General features: G+C 45.0%; 1 protein-coding gene across 2 annotated transcripts in view; it reads left to right on the top strand.

Annotated features, from left to right (window-relative positions):
* The window catches only part of ADARB1 (adenosine deaminase RNA specific B1), a 129,954-nt gene that overhangs the window by 61,920 nt on the left and 55,435 nt on the right, over positions 1-12,599 (top strand). The gene's annotated exons all lie outside the window — the stretch shown is intronic.

The following is a 12,599-nucleotide window of genomic DNA, read 5'->3' as shown; positions in this document are numbered from 1 at the left end:
GACACCACTGCTGTCTAAGGAGCCACGGTGACAGGCACCCAGGAAGGCCGGTGGAGCTGGGTGCTGAATGATCACCTGAGCCACGCTGCAGAGCTGGGTGGGGACTCGTGGATTCGCTTTGCAAGAGGCATGTGCAGCCCCTGGTCTCCTCACAACGGTTCCATTTCTGGAGTGTGAGTGGTTGCTGGAAGCATGGGAAATACCTTGTGTTGTATGTCATGTAGGGTCCGAGCTCGGGGATGGTGAGTGCCTTTCACCTGCAGCTTGTCCTTTAGGCGGGGCAGTGTTTTGCTTCTGGAAAGTGCTGCTTGTCCCTCTACCCACAAAATGCTGGGACCCCCATGTTATGATGTGCCGACCACTTCCACCTGTGGCCACCGGTGGGGCACCACTGCCATCCCACCACAGCCACCTGAGTGGGCTGGTTGGGAGTTGGGGGTCACTAGGGCCCTGGCTGAGAGGAGGAAGTGGCAGCAGGTTGGAGTGCACTTTGGGGGCGGTTGGTGCTACAGAGGGGCTGCCGGGGTGGGACAGGAGAGGGCTGTCACAGAGGTTGGCACAGGTGCCCTGTGTGGTCGCTGCAGCTTTGGGCTGAAACAGCAGTGGGGTCCTGGAGAGGGAGCTGTGCCAGCATCACTTACTGTGAGAAAGGAACCAGGTTTGCCTGTAACACCAGTGAGGTGAGGACTTTGAGTGAAGTATGTTATTGAGATGGTGCTGAGTTCTGAATCCTTACATATTGTGGCCAAAGCGTGACATTTTTTTCTTTAGAATGATTTTGGGCTAAAATAACTGATTGAGCCCAGATGTTGCTCAGTTTGTATGCATTCCCAATGGTTTGTGAAATAAAGCTTGGCTAAGAATGAGAAGTGATTCTCTGTTTTTCTGGCATTAGTCACTGTCACCAAGAAGGTGTCTTTGTGTCTTCTGGCCTGACTGATTGGTGTCGGTTTGGCAAGAGGCATCAATTCCCAGTTCTGTTTTGTGAAGTTCCAGATCAGGCCAGCTCCCAGGTCAGAGAATGGGTTCTGTCTGAAGCTTCCAGGGAGCAGGGTACTCTTCCAGCAGCCCCTGTTGTTCCAGAGTCTAAAATGGTCCTCATTTGCTCTTCTGTCCTGGAATCAGGAAGCTAGGTGGGAAAAGTAGGCCACAGAGATGAGTTCTTCACCTCGAGGGCTCTGAGTTGCTAGCACTCATGGCTTGTCAGGCAGTTCACATCCTGCCCTGCGAGGCACAAGGGGCACCAGCCCTGCTTTCTGGAGGTTCATGGTAGCCCCAGATAGAGCAAACCCTTTCTCCTTTCTGAAAGGCCACGGGATGAGACTCCTTTCCAAAGAGGATGTTAGGAGGGGTGGGGGCGAGGCAGGGCCTTGGGTGATGCACACAGGGCGGGGGTAGGGGGACCAGACATATGTTTTTTGGAGCTTATATCAAAGTCAGACAAATCACATAATTTAGAAAGGCCTTTGGTACAAAGCAGTGGTCCAGAGCCCTCACCTCCCTTAGAAGCAGCACTGATTTATTTTAAAGGGTTTTGGCTATTTGTGTTTCTGGAATGCTCAGTGGTAGTACTGGTTATAGGAGTTGGGGATGCAGCATACGGGAGAGAGAGGCTGCCCTCATGAGGTGTCTGCATAGCAGATAAGGCTGGACTGGCGTTCCAGCTGTCAGTGCCCCAGACGACTGACTTTCTCTCTCTTTGTTTTTCTTTCTCCCCCCCTTCCTTTCTTTCTTTCTTGATTAGAGAGAGAGAGAGAGGAAAAGAAAGGGAGGAGAGAGATGAGAAGCATCAACTCATAGTTGCTTCGCTTTAGTTCATTGATTGCTTCTCATACGTGCCTTGACTGGAGGGCTCAAGCCGAGCCAGTGACCCCTTGCTCAAGCCAGCGACCTTTGGGATCATATTGGTAATTCTGTGCTCAAACTGACCAGCCCACACTCAAGCCAACAACCTTGGAGTTTCAAACCGGGGCCCTCAGCATTTCAGGTCAACACTCTTGTCTATCCACTGCGCCACCATGGTCAGGCAGCGCCCAGACTTTCTGTCTTGGTGTTTGACCTGCTGTGTGTGAACTCACGCATAGTTGAGGCATGTGTTGGAGAAAGTATGACAAAGCTGTGGGCATGCTCTTTTTGAGAAGGTTGCCAGGAGCTGTCATGTAACACTTCTGTCTTCATCCTAGTGGACTTACCTTTAGTCACGTGACCATGGCTGATTGTAAGGTGGCTGGGAATGTGGGTGCACTGCCTTACAAGAGAAGGGAGAAACAGGTATTGGGGTGCAGGTGGCAGTCCCTGCCATACCTCTATTTCTAAATGATATACTTGTTTTGTTTGCTTTATAAGTTTTAGACATTCTTTGTTGACTTTCAGTTCAGATAGTGGAGGGTTTAGCTCATCCACACTTCTTTCCCATTTCTTTCTGTGACAGTTAGGAATGCTTCTGGCTAAAAGTGCAGGGGGTCTTCAGGTTATGACACAGTTCTGTTCCTACAACAGTGATGTAACTCGAATTTTGGTGTAAGTCAAAACACACCGTAGCCTAACACAAACGGAACGCTTGCACTTTTAACAGCCCAAAATGGCGTGGGTGAGCGTACATACGCTGCAATACTGCATATTCTTCCACCACGTGCAACCAAACTAGGTCGTCCACATAGTCTGTAAGCACAACACTGATGGCATAAACTGAAACACTCACATCTCAATTTTTTAAAGTTTTTGTGGGAGTAAGCATTGTAAACTCTAAATGTCGTATGTTGAGACTGTCGTAACCCAAGGATCCCCTGTACTGGAAAACATGACCTACAATGGCTTAAACAGGTATGAATTTATTTATTTATTTATTTCATTATAAGTAATGCAAAGGTAGGTTTTTACTAGTGTTGAATCAGAGCGTACCACATTAGGAGTCTGGGCCAGTGTCTCTGCAGTTCTCTTAACCGTTCCCTCATGGTTGCAATGTTGCTGTCACAGCTCCAGTCATCACATCTACATTCAAGGCAGAAGCAACTAGGAAGGAACAGGCAGTACAGCCCATGTTTATCCTTTTTATTGGGGCACTCAAGAAGCCTCCAGCTTATTTTTACTTGTATCTCATTGGACAGAACCATACTAGACGTCCAGCTATAGTCACAAAGGAGACTAAGAAAGTGTATATTTAACACATATAGCTTCCCTGATAAAAGGGGCAGGGGCAGTGGGCTTGGGGGAGGAGTACTGGTTAGCCAGCTGTATTGGGCAGCCTCATTCCTCTGCTGGTCATCTCAGAACTGTGCGTGCCCCCCACCCGTGTTTCCTGGGCCTCAGGCATCTCCTGGCTCCCCACTGTGTTGCACAGATGGAGGGACCTATCTACCATGCCCGCCACCTCTTCTCACTTTACTGCTCAGCTTCGGTCAGTTTGTTTTCCTGTTTCCTTTTACATTATCGAAGTAAAAGACTTTATTTTGTCCCATGCCCACATCTAGTCAGTTTCAGATCCAAAAATGGCATTTGTATTTTGTATCATCATGACCAGTAAATGTTCATCACAAAACCAAATGATATTCACGTGTTTGCCTTTCCTCCTCCATGGCCCACACCAGGACTTCTTTTCTGGCAAAGGAAAAGGTTAACATGGTATCTCTCTGGCACTCCCTGATTGCCAAAGCTACTCACGTTAAATTTCCTTTGTCATTGGAACGTGTCTTTTTTTGGTCTTATCCTGCATTCTCACATTGCCTGAGTGGTAGAGCAGAGGGTGAGAATGGCCTCAGACCTGACCCGCTCCCGAGCACCGTGCCCTGGGCAAGCTGCTCAGTCTCCTCAACTGTATGGTGGGAGTGACCACGGTGACCATGAGCATTAATCCAGTTAACCTGTGTTAGTAAATATTCGTGCTGAGCCTTTGTTTTCTCACTGAGAGAGGAACATTTTCTTTACTCTCTCCCATCTTTTCCAACTTTTTCATTCTGCTTTTTTGAATACATCCATTCATTTTTCTTGAAGTCTCTGTTGTCTATTTTACTTCAAATTGAGGTTATGACAGTCTTATACAGTTTTTTCTTTTGGGACTTTTTTTAAAGCTGGATTTATTGAGATACAACTTACATACAGTGAAACCCTTTTAAGTGTACAGTTCAGTGTGTTCTGACTGATGTGTACAGTTAATACATGCCTCCTTTACCCCAGAGGTGCCCCCTTGCCCATGCAGATGACCTGACCCACGTCCAAAGTGGTTTGCCTTACGTTAATGTTCTGTGACATTGAGTGTGTGCAACAGAACACCAAGACTCCGCGGTGCCATGCCAGGGCCCGCAGCCGGCCTAGCCGGGAGCCGAGCACTGGTCTTTGGGTCACTGGAGTGAACAACTTTCAACAGTAGGTGGTGCTGTAGGATCACCCTAAGCTGATGGGGAGACTGCCACTGAGAAAAAAACTCTATTTTCAGTTCATTAGTATGTTTTCTGTGCCTCCCTCTGTGAGCCCACAGACCATTTCCTTCAGAAAACTTTTTGTTCACTGGCCTTTAACTGTACTGCTCACAAAAATTAGAGGATATTTCAAAATGAATATGGAGCGATAAAATATCCCTTAATTTTTGTGAGGACCCACCAGGCAAAATATGGAGTGCTTACATATGGTTTATTTAGCTCAGTGAGTGATCTCCTTTGTAAATTAAATTTTATCAAATAGTTTGTAAATTGTAATGTTGAGTCTGGAAGGAGCTGGCTGCATTGTAGAACTGGGAGGCACAGTTTCATATGTCTGCCCCAATCTTTAAAAAAGTCATTACTCTGCTTATGTCATTTATATGTAACATAATTTTATGGCTCTATGATTTCACCTTACTATTCTAAATAAGAAATAAGATAAAAGACAAAAAATTAGCCTATTCTCTCAAGTTATAAATGTGTGGTGACAGATTGCCAATTTTAATAAGCGTACATTAAGATTTCTAATTTTAAGTGTACAGTTTGTAAATTAACCAAAATTTGTGTATGTGTGTGTTTGGTCTTAGTTGCCAGCATAAAGCAAAGAAGTGACATGAATACTGAAGTTTTTAAATCTGTCTTCGATAGCGCCTCACCTGCATGTCCTCTTTCTCCAGCCTGTCGCACCACGTCCTTGTGCCGCTCTCCTGCCTGCTTCTCACCAGCGGCTCTTCTCAGCCTGACTGAGCAGATGGTTGGGTCTGGCCCGGCTGCTGCCCAGACCCATCATGTAACCCAGGAGCTCAAAATCCTCACTCAGATTGTGCCCACAGGACCCCAGAATGCTGGCATTTTCAAGGGAAGGGAGATGACAGCCAGTAGAGTTCTCTCTGTGAGAGCAAGTGAGAGACCTGCCACCAAACCTTCTTTTACTGGCTCAGGACAGTACCCAGCTCTCCTGGGAGCCTCGGGGTGATTGTCCCCCATTCCCATACACCCCCATGACCCCTGGGCAGTGTGGGGATAGAGATCTGGGAGTACCCTGGAACTCAGGGTACGTTGCACACCAGGTCTGTACGGAAAGGGCACAGTGCTCCGGAGCTCTGCTTTGGTGGCAGAGATGCCAGCATGCTCCTCAGGTTTCAGAGGACCTCGGCCCCTGTATAGTTGAGGAGCAGCTTGATGGGAACCAGGATGGACATCACGCTCTCCTTTTTTTTAGAACCTGATAATATTCCGTTGCTGCCTTCTAGCCTGACTCCACATCCTCAGCCATTCGAATACTTTGGTCTAGACACCCTTAGGATTCTTTATTCATGAATCTCAGTGATATTGCTGAGAAAACTGTGTTTCCATGCTTTCTGTCACCTTTTTGGTGCACAGAGTGTCCAGTCAGTGGCACATTTCAGACCTTCATTCCCGGTGTGTGTCTTCTGTCCTGTTTCCCCGTTGGTGTGTTCTGGCCTTTAGATCTACGATGTGCCTGACTCTGACCTGTGTGTCCAGTGGGGATGGCCCTAATTCCTTTTAACTCCTTTCTTCTTCATTTAGTCTTGTTTCACTTTTCAGTTGGATCTGAACATCTTGTTGTATTTGTCCATCCCTGTACAGACGCATGTTATGTTTATGCTATTTCTTTAGTCTGCCCATTTCCCATTAAAAACACCCCTGGAATTATTTACCCTAGATGAATTCGGCCATAGGTTTTCTGCTTGAGGATGAGCAAAACCACTTTGTTGTCTTTGAAGGACCAGCTGGTTTTACTTTATATTTTGAAAGGTTTGTGTTCTATTTAGTTTTTAATAATCAGTTATAGTAAGCATTGTTTTTTTTTTTTTTTTTTTTTTTTTTTTTCATTTTTCTGAAGCTGGAAACAGGGAGAGACAGTCAGACAGACTCCCGCATGCGCCCGACCGGGATCCACCCGGCACGCCCACCAGGGGCGACGCTCTGCCCACCAGGGGGCGATGCTCTGCCCATCCTGGGCGTCACCATGTTGCGACCAGAGCCACTCTAGCGCCTGAGGCAGAGGCCACAGAGCCATCCCCAGCACCCGGGCCATCTTTGCTCCAATGGAGCCTTGGCTGCGGGAGGGGAAGAGAGAGACAGAGAGGAAAGCGCGGCGGAGGGGTGGAGAAGCAAATGGGCGCTTCTCCTGTGTGCCCTGGCCGGAATCGAACCCGGGTCCTCCGCACGCTAGGCCGACGCTCTACCGCTGAGCCAACCGGCCAGGGCTAGTAAGCATTGTTTTTAAAGGATGATTCAAAATTAATCCTTAAAGAAATACTCATTTAAACTGGCATCAGTTTAGTGTAGTTTCAGACTTTTAACAGTATTCCTTTCAAACTTTCCTTCAACTGGTAATTTAGAACCAGAGCTCTCCCTGTGTAGCCCAGGCCTTACTGGTTGAGGTTCTTTGCTGCCAACGTTCATCAGCGTGCCACTTGAGTGATCTGTGGGCCACCGTAGCCGTGCACGGGCCACCTGAGTCATCCATGGGCCACCTGAGCCATGCACGGGCCACCTGAGTCATCCATGGGCCTTCTGTGGGCCACCTGAGTCATCCATGGTCCACCTGAGCCATCCACAGGCCACCTGAGCCATCTATGGTCCACTTGAACCATCCACGGTCCACTTGAACCATCCACGGGCCACCTGAGCCATCCACGGGCCACCTGAGCCATCCATGGTCCACTTGAACCATCCACGGGCCACCTGAGCCATCCACGGGCCACCTGAGCCATCTGCCTGCCAGAGTCTGTGACTGCTTTCTCACTTTAGGTCACTTTAGGCTATTGGAGCTAATTATAGGGCCTTTAGGTCATGGCCACCCCTCTTTGTTTTTTTTTCCCCAAAATCCAACACCTGCTATACTTATTTCAGAAATGTAAAATTTTTATTTTAATCTTGAATTCCTTGGTAAAGTCACCTTAAAAGAAAATGGAAGAAGCTTAATTGAATTCATGATCTTGAGTGGAGGAATGTTGCAAGTAGACTGAATACGAGACTCATCCCAGTCGATTTGAAACCATTTTATTGTGGAAAACAGAAATGTGTTAATATAAAGACATGTATGTTATTTTGACTATAAAAATTGTAAGGAATCTTAACATACTGAAAAAAAATAACGAGTAGTCGTGTATTTACTCTGCCTGGGCAGATTTGTGGGAGAGGGTGAGTGTGCAGTGTCCTGAATTCTGCACAGGGTTCTGCTGCTTCCACAGCGTGTGTGTGACCTTGGACAAGCCACTGAGCCTCTCAGCTGCCAGGCTCACCTTCATGATGTGGTGGTGCCGACGACTCACTCAGTCCTCCCAGCAAGCAGAGGCTGTGTGCTGTGACTGTCATCCATGTTGGGCAGATGAGGAATCTGTGGAGCCATGAGGGAAAGAACTTTCTCAAGGTCCCACCGTCAGGAGGAGGCAGAGCAGATGTCCCACCGAGAGGACCGACTCTGGGCCTATGCTGGATATCACGGTTCTGTTCTTGTGGCCACACTATACAGCCGTGCAGGCTGTATACTGCCCAGCTCCGCTCACAAAGACCTGAATGTTGTAAGATGAATGGTGGCTGTGTCCAGGCTGCCCACTGTGCAGGCATCTCAGAGCCTTTACTGAGAGTTGGTGGAGTCTCAGAAAGCTAAAACATGGCTTGTGAAATGGGACTATATGAAACTAAAAAGCTTTTGCACAGCAAAAGACACCATTAACAAAATAAAAAGAGAACCCACACAATGGGAGAATATATTCACCAATATATCTGATAAGGGGTTAATAACCAAAATTTATAAAGTACTTATAAAACTCAACACTAGGAAGATAAACAATCCAATCAAAAAATGGGCAAAAAGAGGATGACGTCAGAGTAATGGCGGAGTAGGAAGCGATACCGATAAATCTCTCCCAAAACTCAACAAGATCTTCAACCAGAAACAGAAAAACCTATACTTGGAGCCTCCAGATGCTTCGCAATACACCCGAAGGTATGGTCGAGTGAAAAATTGGCTAAATATATAACCAAACCCTGAAGGAAATAGGGAGTAAGAAATGCTCCGCCTTCCTCACTAACCTAAACAGGGCGGCTTTCTCTGGTAACTGTGAATATAGAAACTGAGGCGGGCAAAGGGGGTGAATACATCCAGGCCGCGGCACAAACAGCCGAACCAGGCTGTGGCACGGAGATCCTAGCCGAGGAAAAACTGATCCTGTGGCAACCCGGGCAATACAAGCTAACACTCGCGCCAAACCCAAACAAAGAAAGACAAGCGGGGCAGCCATTTTACCCGTTCTCCTGGTTGGCGCGCAGTTAGTGGGCAAGAGATTTCTTCATAAGTCCTGGAAGTGGGTGTCCGTGTTACCCCACAGAGAGGCAGGGTCAGAGGCCTTTCTGTGGGCCGAAAGCAGAATCTCTGGGCATCCCCAGCGCCATGGGAAAGCCGCGCACAGGAGGGAGTGAGAACTAATTCCAACGGTGGAAATTTTCCGTGCTGGTGAAGGTTTCACTCAGAGGGAAACGCGGCCAGCCTCATATCCTGGTGTGCGCGCGCAGATAGGTAGTGAGCGATTCCTCCGAGTGCCTCAGCAGTGCGCACCCGTGTTATCGCACAGAGGGGCAGAGTCAGGGGCCTTTGTGTGGGCAAAAGCGGAATCTCGGGCCGCCCCAGCGCCTTGCAAAAGCCGCGCACGGGGACGGAGCGAGAGCGAATTCCAACGCTACAACTTTTCCATGCGGTTGGGGGTTTCACTCAGAGCGTGAGACTGCTGGCCAGATATCCTGGTCTGCACGCGCAGATAGTGAATGAGAGTTTCCTCCAAGTGCCCCGGAAGTGGGCGCCCACCTGTGTTACCGGACAGAGTGTCAGAGCCAGAGGTCTTTGAGTGGGCGGAAAGCACGCCTGATTATGCTAGCAGCTCTGACTGACTGAGCCTTACCCAGAGCCCTGTGCTGAGTGGAAATAGAGTGGGGAGTTGCCAGCTCTTTGAACCTCTTACTATCCAAGCAGAGGCAGCAGCAACCCCATAGCTGGATTATCAGGCTACTAATTGAGGAAGGAAAGACTAGGAGAAAGGCTCCAGGAACACGGACTCTCTCACTGTCGGAGCCTATAAATGCTAATGAGCCTCGACTCCCAACGAGACTAAAGCACAATACATGACATTGCCATAGAGACTTATTAACTGCAAACCTCTACCTGAGCGTGCCAAAGGGGCAGAACCTGGGGTACAGAGTCACCGACCAGGAAGAGGGAGAGAAAAGAAAAAGCAAGAAGATAACCTCTCAAAATCAAGAATAATCTGCAGACTTTATAACCTATCCCATTTTATTATATTTGTTCGTTTGTTTCTCTTATCTTCATTCTTGATACTTTTTTTCCTCCTCCAATTTGGCCGATTAACTCTCTACCGGTCTTACTCTCTCCTCTTCTTGAACTACACTACCCATAAGTGTTACATCTCCCATTATCTTTTTTCTCCTCTTCCTTTCTCTCTATGAGGGTTGCACTCCAAAACCCTTAACTCTCTCTCTCCTTTCTTTTTTCTTCTTTTAGTGGTTCCCTCTTTTTTTCTCTCTCTCTCTCTTTCTTTTCTCCCTCTATAATAGTTTCTTCCTTTCTCCTTTACATCTCCTCTCATTCAAACCTCAATAACAAACAAATTATCTTATCTGGGACTCAAACTTATGTTGATGGCATTTTGGGGGGTTTTTACTTCACCTTTTTAACTCACTAGCAGTGCTCCCATCCCTGGCTCTCCATTTTATCTAGTTCTTGTTCCACTAAATACAATAGTATTTTTTTCATTTGTCCCCCCATTTTTCTGTTTTCCTCTTATTCCTCTCATCATAACTCTTAGACAACCAACACCTAAAAGCAAATCATTTTATTCTTGACCCAAATTTTTTCCTTATTTGCTTTTTGTGGGTCCATACCCCCCCCTTTTTTTTTCTTTCTTTTTTTTTTTTTTTTTTTTTTGCCCCTTTATTACTTTTCCCCAATTCAGGCCCTCCATCACAGGCATTGTTTGTTATAATTCACAGTTCACCACAAGATTTTCTCAAGAAAAAGGGGAGAGGAGAGGAAAAAAGGAGGGGGGGAATAATTTCCTTTTTTTAAAAATTATTATTTTATTTTTCTTTATTTTATTATTAATTTTTTTTAAAAAAAAACTTTTTGATTTTTGATTTTTTTAACTTTTTATTCTTTATTAAATCTCATTAATATTATCAACAAAACCACCCTCAGATGCCATTAAGGAAGAGAAAATCGAATATCATGGATACAAAAGAAAGAGAGGTAACACAGCTAGATGAGGAAAAATCTATGGAGAAAAAATTTAATATATTGGAAACCTTGGAGCTAAATGACAGAGAATTCAAGATAGAAATCCTAAAAATCCTCCGAGATATACAAGAAAACACAGAAAGGCAATTTAGGGAGCTCAGAAAACAACTCAATGAACACAAAGAATATATGTCCAAAGAAATTGAAACTATAAAAACAAATCAAACAGAGATGAAAAACTCAATTCACGAGCTGAAAAACGAAGTAACAAGCTTAGCTAATAGAACAGGTCAGATAGAAGAGAGGATTAGTGAAATAGAAGACAAGCAACTTGAGGCACAACAGAGAGAAGAAGAAAGAGACTCAAAAATTAAAAAAAATGAGATAGCCCTACAAGAATTATCTGACTCCATCAAAAAGAATAACATAAGAATAATAGGTATATCAGAGGGAGAAGAGAGAGAAAATGGAATGGAGAACATACTCAAACAAATAATAGATGAGAACTTCCCATCCTGTGGAAAGAACTAAAGCCTCAAATTCAAGAAGGAAACAGAACACCGAGTTTTCTTAACCCCAACAAACCTACTCCAAGGCATATCATAATGAAATTGACACAAACCAACAGCAAAGAAAAAATTCTCAAGGCAGCCAGGGAAAAGAAGAATACAACATATAAAGGAAGGCCCATTAGATTATCATCAGATTTCTCAGCAGAAACTCTACAAGCTAGAAGAGAGTGGACCCCAATATTTAAAGTCCTGAAAGAGAGGAACTTTCAGCCACGAATACTATACCCATCAAAGCTATCCTTCAAATATGAAGGCAAAATAAAAACATTCACAGATACAGAAAAGATGAGGGAATTTATCATCAGAAAACCCCCACTCCAGGAATTACTAAAGGGGGTTCTCCAATCAGATACAAAGAACAAAAAAAAAACAGAGCCACAAGTAAAAGCTCCAAGAAGAACACAATAAAACCAAATTTAAACTGTGACAACAACAAAAAGAAAGGGGGAGAAGATGGAGATTAACAGTAGCAAAGGACGATGGAGTGCAAAAGTACTCACAAAATAGTTCGCTACAATGAACAGGGTAGGGACCCTTTTCATTACTCAAAGGTAACCACCATTGAAAAAACCACCACAGAAGCACATGAGATAAAAAAGATAGCAACAGAGGAAAGATGTATGGAATACAACCAAATAAAAACAAAAGATAGAAAAACAAAAGAGAAGGATCAAACAAGACACAAAACTAACAGAAAGCAAGATATAAAATGGCAATAGGGAACTCACAAGTATCAATAATTACACTAAATGTAAACGGATTAAACTCACCAATAAAAAGGCACAGAGTAGCAGAATGGATTAAAAAAGAAAATCCCAACTGTATGCTGCCTACAGGAAACTCATCTAAGTAACAAGGATAAAAACAAATTCAAAGTGAAAGGCTGGAAAACAATACTCCAAGCAAATAACATCCAAAAAAAAGCAGGTGTAGCAATACTCATATCGGATAATGCTGACTACAAGACAGGAAAAGTACTCAGAGACAAAAATGGCCATTTCATAATGGCTAAGGGGACACTGAATCAAGAAGACATAACAATTCTTAATATATATGCACCAAACCAAGGAGCACCAAAATATATAAGACAGCTACTTATCGATCTTAAAACAAAAACTGACAAAAATACAATCATACTTGGAGACCTCAATACACCGCTGATGGCTCTCGATTGGTCATCCAAACAGAGAATCAACAAAGACATAGTGGCCTTAAACAAAACACTAGAGCACCTGGATATGATAGACATCTACAGGACATTTCATCCCAAAGTGACTGAGTATACATTTTTCTCCAGTGTACATGGATCATTCTCAAGAATTGACCATATGT

This window comes from Saccopteryx bilineata, chromosome 2 (assembly GCF_036850765.1).
Source record: "Saccopteryx bilineata isolate mSacBil1 chromosome 2, mSacBil1_pri_phased_curated, whole genome shotgun sequence".
In the NCBI taxonomy this organism is placed as follows: domain Eukaryota; kingdom Metazoa; phylum Chordata; class Mammalia; order Chiroptera; family Emballonuridae; genus Saccopteryx; species Saccopteryx bilineata.
The sequence above is the reverse complement of the archived record's forward strand: the minus strand, read 5'-3'. Positions and strand labels throughout refer to the sequence as shown.